Genomic DNA, 7,906 nt, shown 5'->3' on the forward strand with positions numbered 1-7,906 from the left:
AAATATATATTGGGACTTATTAAAAAAAAAGAAGAAGATGAAGAAAATAATATCTTAACTATTGGATGAAGAGGGAAGTGAAGGAGGGTGGTGCATGACAAGATCCATTGGAGATAACTGTCTTCTTCTCTTGTAAGAGTATTCTGCTTTAGTTTTATTCTATTTTAGTATTTGTGGATTGTGAGGCAGGCCTGTGCTAGTTTCGATCTCTGAGAGTAATATATAACTAGTAGATAATACCTTGAAAACTGAATCAATTGAGTAATTATCTCCAAGCCTAAATTATCCCCAATCCTAGGATCCACCAGTTCTTTAAGACCACCTCTAGGATCTGGTTGATAAAAAACTTGATGAAACTGTCACAAAAATCACCAAAAAAATTAGAAAAGAAGGAACATAAAGATAATCTGAATTACTTATGTATAGCCACTAAGCCATCTAATGTTATCAATTATCACACACAAAAGAAGAAGTAATGCATAGTAGGGTATCAAAATTCACCAAAGCTATAAGTCCCTTGATTTCAGCACCACCATTGATCACAGCTTCTTTAGCAGAAATAAGCTCATAAAGCTCCAAAAGCAAAGACATCTAATTTAGGAAAAACTCTGCCATATATATACTTGCAAATAAGAGAATAAAATGGTTCAATGGTATAATTAAATTTGATCCCTTAAGTGCATGTTCTGTTTTGCCATGTGAATGTGTCAATTTAAAGTAACAAATATGATTCATCATACTCTGGTGGCAGGTACATAGTGGGAGCTGATGAACTTCCAATATCAATCAGCTTTGCTTAGTCCGAAATTCGCAACTTGCAGATTAATTAATACACAGTATCTCACAGAATTATAGCACAAAGAAAAGAGTAACAAGATCACATAAGTCATCAAAATGTTTCATACCTTTCCATGGAAGATAGAAACTCAAGCTCAATCAGCATTATGTGAGATTATACCTGAAATTCACTAAATTGATAAAATAATTGATAAACCTACAACAATCTTAATCAGTATCAACAGCAACAAGAGGATAGAAACTACGGAAAAAAATTGATAAACCTAAAATTGGCACAGAAAAATTGAGCCCTAAGCACCAAAATCACAAAATCATATTATACTTGAAATTCACTAAGGGAGCGAATGCGACAAGAGCAGTGGTGGAGAGAGCTATGCGATGACGGCGATGAAGGAAGCAGACGCGATGAGAGCGGCGGAGGGAGCTCTGTAACGATGGCGACCAAGGGAGCAGACGCGACGAGAGCGGCGGCGGAAGGAGTTCGTGCGACACAAGGGATGACAGAGAGATCGTGCAATGCGAACGGCGGCAACGATGGAAGAAGCTCGTGCGACCAGAGAAGAAGCAGCTCGTGAGGAAGAAGCTCGTGTGTGAAGTGTGAATGAACGTGTGTGAATTGTGAATGAAGCTCGAGACACTAGGGTTAAGTTAGGCTTACATCAATATTTTCCGACGGTAAATTTTAAATTACAGACGGATTTTCCGTCTGTAATAATTTAATAAAATACAGCATTTTTGTCTATTTAATTACAGACAAATTTTCCGTCTGTAACCATTTCCCACAAAAAAATTAATTTTTCTGACAGAATTATCGACAGATTTTCTTTTTCATTTGTAATTTATATTAATTCATTTTTTTTCCGACAAAAAATTCCTCTGAAATTCCGTCTATATTTCTGTGGGATAAAATCTGTCGAAAATATCCATCTGTAATAACTAGTTTTCTAGTAGTGATCAAACCCATGTTTCGAATCAAAACTTGTGTCTCTTGTTTCTCTGCTCATGTTTTGAAAGAGGAGAAAATTAAAGAATTAATTTAATAGTGTAGCGAAGATTTTCATAGATAAATTACAATGATTTTGTTTTTTTATATTTATAATGATGCATTCAGTATCTTACTGTATGTCCTGCTCAACGGAAAATAATCAGTTTTAAACTATATTTCCTACATCTCAATTTGGCAATGGGCATAGCATAAGTTTATGAACATTCCTTTGAATTATGTTTCAATTTTATTTATCAACAAGTTCAAATAATTTTATATGTATATCTATGTTACAATTATTTAAGTTAATTATTTTTATGTTTATAATATGTAGAGATTTTTTTAAGTTGGTGATAGAAAGCAAAAGAAGTACATACTACAAAATCTTGGCAAGAAGTGGAAAAATGATAGATGTAAATTGTTTAATGACAATTATAATTAAAATTTTATTAGAGAGCAAAATCTAGCCTTGTGTCCAAAGGGAATTGGAGTCAGCTTGGAGCAATGGACAACTTTTATTGATTATAAATTAAAGTCAAGAACTCAGGTAATTGTATGAACACACACATTGTATATTTCACTTTATATGTGACAAGTTGTTAATTGAATATGCATGTGTACGAAATGCGTGAGAAAAATGCAGTTAATAAAAAAAAAAAACAATTCCTCATACACTTGGATCCGAGACGCTTGTTAGGAAGAAACACGAGTTTGTTGTGATTGAGTCCTAATCAAAATAATATTTTGTTATTTAATTTTTGTATGCGTTGAAATTGAATTTCTATTTATTGATTTGATAAAAAACTGCAAACAAGAGAAGTTTTACTAGAGCAGCTGAAATGTATCCAATTAGTTACAAGAAGAATGATGGATCTTTTGTTAATGATGAGGCTAGAGAGAAAAGTGTAAGCACTTTCATAATGATGATGGAGATTATCCTAATGATGATGCCTTTCTCAAATTTTTATCATAGGAACAATTAGCTTTGTTTCAAGCTAATAAGAGTTCTCCTAATGATGATGCCTATATCAAGTTATTTGGAAAAGAACATCTGGATCGCGTTAAAGGTGTGAAATTTGGTGTTTGTCCATCCCAAGTGATGAATTCTACTAATAGTTTTTGAGGGGTATATTCTTCATGCAATCGTAACTTTGATATGACTAAAATTCGCTCTATGGAAGTAGGATTACAAGAGAATAAAGCAACAATTTTCTTATTACAAGCCCAAGTGATATATTTTATTAATCATTGTATGAATGGAAAAGTGTCACATGACTTTTCTACAGCTATAAACAATGGGATAAATATTATATCTTCTTTTTTTTTGCCTGAATCTTTTATTGTCAATGATTTTATAAACAATGATTTAGTTATTGTTGTTCATTATCCTAATTTGTGCGGATGGTTTATGTGTAACACCCTGACTATCAAAATATCACGCTTCCGATTGCGTCACTTTGATAGCTCAGGTATTACGACGACTCTTAAAATATTTAATACTAACATAGGAGCCTGTTTAAAACTTAAACCGTATATTTCAAAAGACCGTTTAAAATAAAACATAAATTCATAATTACAACCATATACATACATATACACAGTATTAACTTACAAGCTTTATATAAAACAAAATCCTATCCCTCTTACAAATTGTGAAAAGTTAAAGGCGAGGGAAACATAATATCTAAAACAATACAAGGTAATCATATAAACAGAAAAGTAACAAGCTCTTTCGAACTTCTTTGTCCATATCCTGAAAAAGAAAAAACCTGTAGGGGAGTGAGAACATCGTCCTCGCTGGTTCTCACTATGGGGTTAAAGAATTGCTATAATAAGACACGTAAAAATAAAACTTTTTAAAGTACAGTGATCGATAGCCGCCTTATGGATCTTTTCAAAACCAAAGATTTATATTCCAAAATCTGAAATCAATTTTAAAAGAGAAATCTGTTAATTCTTCAAAAATCCAAGACCTTTTTAAAAGTTTTTCCTAGACAGCATGAATAACCAAGCTGTTCCAAGCATATGCTCAGTAAGTCTATGCTGAATCAGTTTAGTTTTTCATACTTTACTAAACCAGAAACGCAAACCAAACACGGCTTTCGGCTCAAACAATTCAATCAACGTCTAATTCATAACAATCCACTCAATTTCAGTCACAAACACAAGTAAGAAGATTCAACACAATCAAGCAGTTACATCAAGTAGAGCAATTAGCAGTTAAACATAATTATTCACATAGGCAAACCAATTACAATATGCACATCCAAACAATGTCACATAGATGCACATGATGAATGCCTGCCCTATGGCTGATGAGTCTCATCTGTCGGTTATAAAGCCAAAACCCGACATGTCCTGTAGTTATCCCTGTACAGAACACCAAATACAGAGCAAGTGGGACAACGCCGCAACCCTTGCATCTTATCCATGTACCCAGAGCAGGGGACAACTTCACCATGCCTCTTACCCAGGTGGTGTTACAGTTCTCAACCCAGAGCAAGCGGCGATAGAATTCCACCCTTGTATCTTACCCAGAGTTTCGAACTCTCAATCGGAGCAAGTGGATAACACCATTGCATCTTACCCGAAAGCCTATTACAATCAAATTCAACTTATTTTCATTATCATTCCAATTCATTCATAACCATTCATAATCATTTCCGCACTTCCTTCACAATCCATCTCAAATCAAATCTTCATTCATGCCATATAACGTTTTTTCTCAAATCACTTTTCTTTGAAAACAACGATCAAATTCATCTTTGACTCAATTCAAAATCCTTCTCACATGTCAAGCTATTTCAAACTCCCAAGCCACTTTTTCCTCAAAATCAATTCTTTTTTTTTTTTTAAATAAAGTCACTTTATGTAACATTTTCTCAAAACTTCCAAAAGACTTTCAAATATCATATCAAATGGGAATTCTCTTTGAAAAGACTCAAATCCTTCACTTTCAAATAATTCATTTAACTATTTTAAATCAAAGTTATTAATTAACAACCTTGGCAAAGTCTCAAGACTCTAGGGAAGGATAACCTACCTCATCTCTTAAATTCTTTAGAAATCCTTGGAATCATAGTTACTTAAATTGAAATCAATTAAAATGGAGATTTAAAACCAAAACCAAGGCATGTAAGTTAAAAGTTCCGAACCAATTTCAAAACCAAAATTATTTAAGCCCAAAAAAACCAATTTTTATTTCATTCTTAAATCAGAAATATTCCCAAAGGCTCGGAATTGTTTAGTCTTGCAAAATCAGAATTTAAAAAATACTTCAATAAGCATAACGAATTTAATTAATCAAAGTTCAGTTTCTTTTAAAATCCACTAAGATGCCTCCAAAGGTACTTCTTTAATCGAACTTCAAACATAGATCCTTTCATATTTAAATCAATCTTAAAAACATAAACTTTCCTTAAACAGATTAAACTCAAAAGACCTATTTCTTAATAAATCAAGAACCAAATAATAGAACCTCTCAAATCCAATCCTTTTCTAAATCACATTTGAAAACAGAATCTTAAAGCTCATAAAAATTTGGCAATATCTCTCCTAAAACTTGGACTTTGCCACCCTTTTTGGGTCCCAACGAAACCATTCTGCAACCCCTTCCACGAGTTCAAAACCAAATTAGTTTAAAATCAGACAAATTTCAAAGATTCAGATCATTCTCATATTTCAAGAAAAATAGATTCAAACTCAATTCAGTTTCAAGGAAGCAAACTCGTTTCCAAAACTTTAAAGAAATAATGCAGCATCCATCCATCTAACAAAACCAAACCGCAATCCAATCAAACAACAATCATATTCATCTTAAAACAACCCAACAATACATAAGACTTATACAATCAGTAAAAGCACATTTATCACATTAATATCCATTTATAATAATTCTAAACTATAAAATTGAGATATTTGAAAAAGCCTCTACCTTGATTGCGATTTAACCACGTGACCAAAATTCTTTTTCTCACAGCCCGCAACAACACAGCCTCAACCACAGTTCCTTACTGCTTCCGCAACAATAGCCACAACTTTAGATGCAATGAAAAATAACCAAAACTCACCCTAAAGCAATAACGCCACACATTCCTCAATAATGTAAAGCAGAAAAGCGACTAAATTAGTTTTCGGAGTAAAGCAACTTACTGAAATCGAAGATAAGTGGGGGAACAAAACCGCAGCGGCTTCGAGGAGCCCCAGCAATGATCAGAACTTCGGTGACGGCAGCTGTAACAACATGCAACGACAATAAAACTCTCGGAATCTTAAAAGGATGTAAACCAAACTCAAAGCCCTTACTGGCAGTGTTTTTGACAACGGCAGCGGCGTTCCCTGGTGGCAGAAGTGACGGTGGCTGGGCGCGAGTCTCCCCTCTCTCTCCTCAGCTCCCCGTGCTTTCTCTCTCTCTCTCTCTCTCTTCTTTGTGCGACCCGACGACTTCCCTCTCGACGGCACAACGGCGGCAATGACGACTGGGAACCAAGGACAGCAACGGCGAGCGAGACGTGATGGCGCGAGATGTCGGCAACAGCTCCTCAACTCGCGCTCATCCTTCCCTCGGTGGCGTCAGCGGCGACAGTTCAGCGGCTCCAGCGCATCTCCCTCTTCTTTTCTCCGTCAACAGCGGCCGGATCTCCTCTCTTCTTTGTCAGCAGTGGCGGCGACGGTGGCAATGACACCCACCGCGCCGCCTTCCCTTCTTGATATCAAAATTAAAATATATAAAATATTTATTATTTTTTAATTATAAGAACTCTAAATAATAAATAAAAATTTACTCAACTTTTATATATATATATATATATTTCTAAAAAAATAATTTTAAATAAATATAATAGATCATAAATAATTTATTAATAACTTTTTAAAATTTGGGTGTTACATTATGCCTATTAATATTAGACTTAAATTATTAGTTGGACGGATCATATGATGGATGCATGTGAATAACCACAAAGCAAACTCCCATGACTTGTTTTAATATAGATTTGCATGCTCTTATTTGGTATTCATGTTTTTCTTGTGCAAGTTTTGTTGTTATGGAATCATAGCACTTGAAGCCTGTTGTATGAGTTTCTCTCTACTTGGTCACAACTACTGTTTTGGTCTTTTTGTACTATTTATAACTAATTTGTTCATGGGTTATGCTATTATTGCCACTTAAGTAAAAAAGTCTTTATTTAATAAAATAATTTGTTGGTTTTTGTTTTATTTTAACATATTTTTATTTTATTTCAATCTTAGGTTGCAGAATCTATCACTAATGGAGATAAAGCTATCTTCTACTATTTTATGAAGTGATTATAGATTTTTATGATTAAAGTGATTAAAGATTTTTATGATAAAAACGATTGCTTATTTTAGGCTTTTAACATAGTTAAATATTAGAAGTAAAACTCTTTTCTAATTCAATTTTAGAATTGTGTTATTTAAATTTACATATTATGTAAATATAGTTGCTAAACATTTATTGTGTTGGATTTATAATTATGTAAGACTTATTAAATATATATTATATTTTGAAATGCAATGTTCGTATTATTTTAGTAGATTTTTTTACTTTATTTTGAGGTGTAGATTTTAATGTTGTAGTAGTTATATATATCAGGATTAAAGCATTAGGAAATAGTTTTATATATAAATTTGTTTATTTTATAAAAAAAACATGCTGCAAGTATTGCGGCAGTTACAAAAATGCCACAAAAATCAGCTTTAATTTTCGTTATTTTTTTGGGACAGTTCAAAACCGCCGTGACTGTCCAACATAAACTTTCAAAATCGTGTTTTGCGGTGGTTGCCTAAACCACCGCCAAACATCCGCACTTCCTGCTTCAAGCACATAGTGGTGGTTCAAAACCGCCACGATTTGCCGAGTGTCTCTTGCGGTGGTTATTCCAGTGGTTCTTCAAAACCACCGCCGCTGCTGTGAAAACGGTTGACCTGACCACGTTTTGGGCATCGCCGCGACCCGAACATAGCGGCAGTTTAAACCGCTGCTAACCACCCAAAAAACCGCCGCCGCTTCTCTATTTTGTTGTAGTGTAAATATAATTGTTAACTGATCAGATTAAAATCAATATATATACATAAATATCAAAGAAAAATACTAAAATAATT

General features: G+C 33.7%; 1 pseudogene; it reads right to left on the bottom strand.

The window, feature by feature from the left end:
- Positions 1 to 591, bottom strand: part of LOC107623066 — a 3,416-nt pseudogene extending 2,825 nt beyond the window's left edge.

This window comes from Arachis ipaensis, chromosome B10, assembly GCF_000816755.2.
Source record: "Arachis ipaensis cultivar K30076 chromosome B10, Araip1.1, whole genome shotgun sequence".
In the NCBI taxonomy this organism is placed as follows: domain Eukaryota; kingdom Viridiplantae; phylum Streptophyta; class Magnoliopsida; order Fabales; family Fabaceae; genus Arachis; species Arachis ipaensis.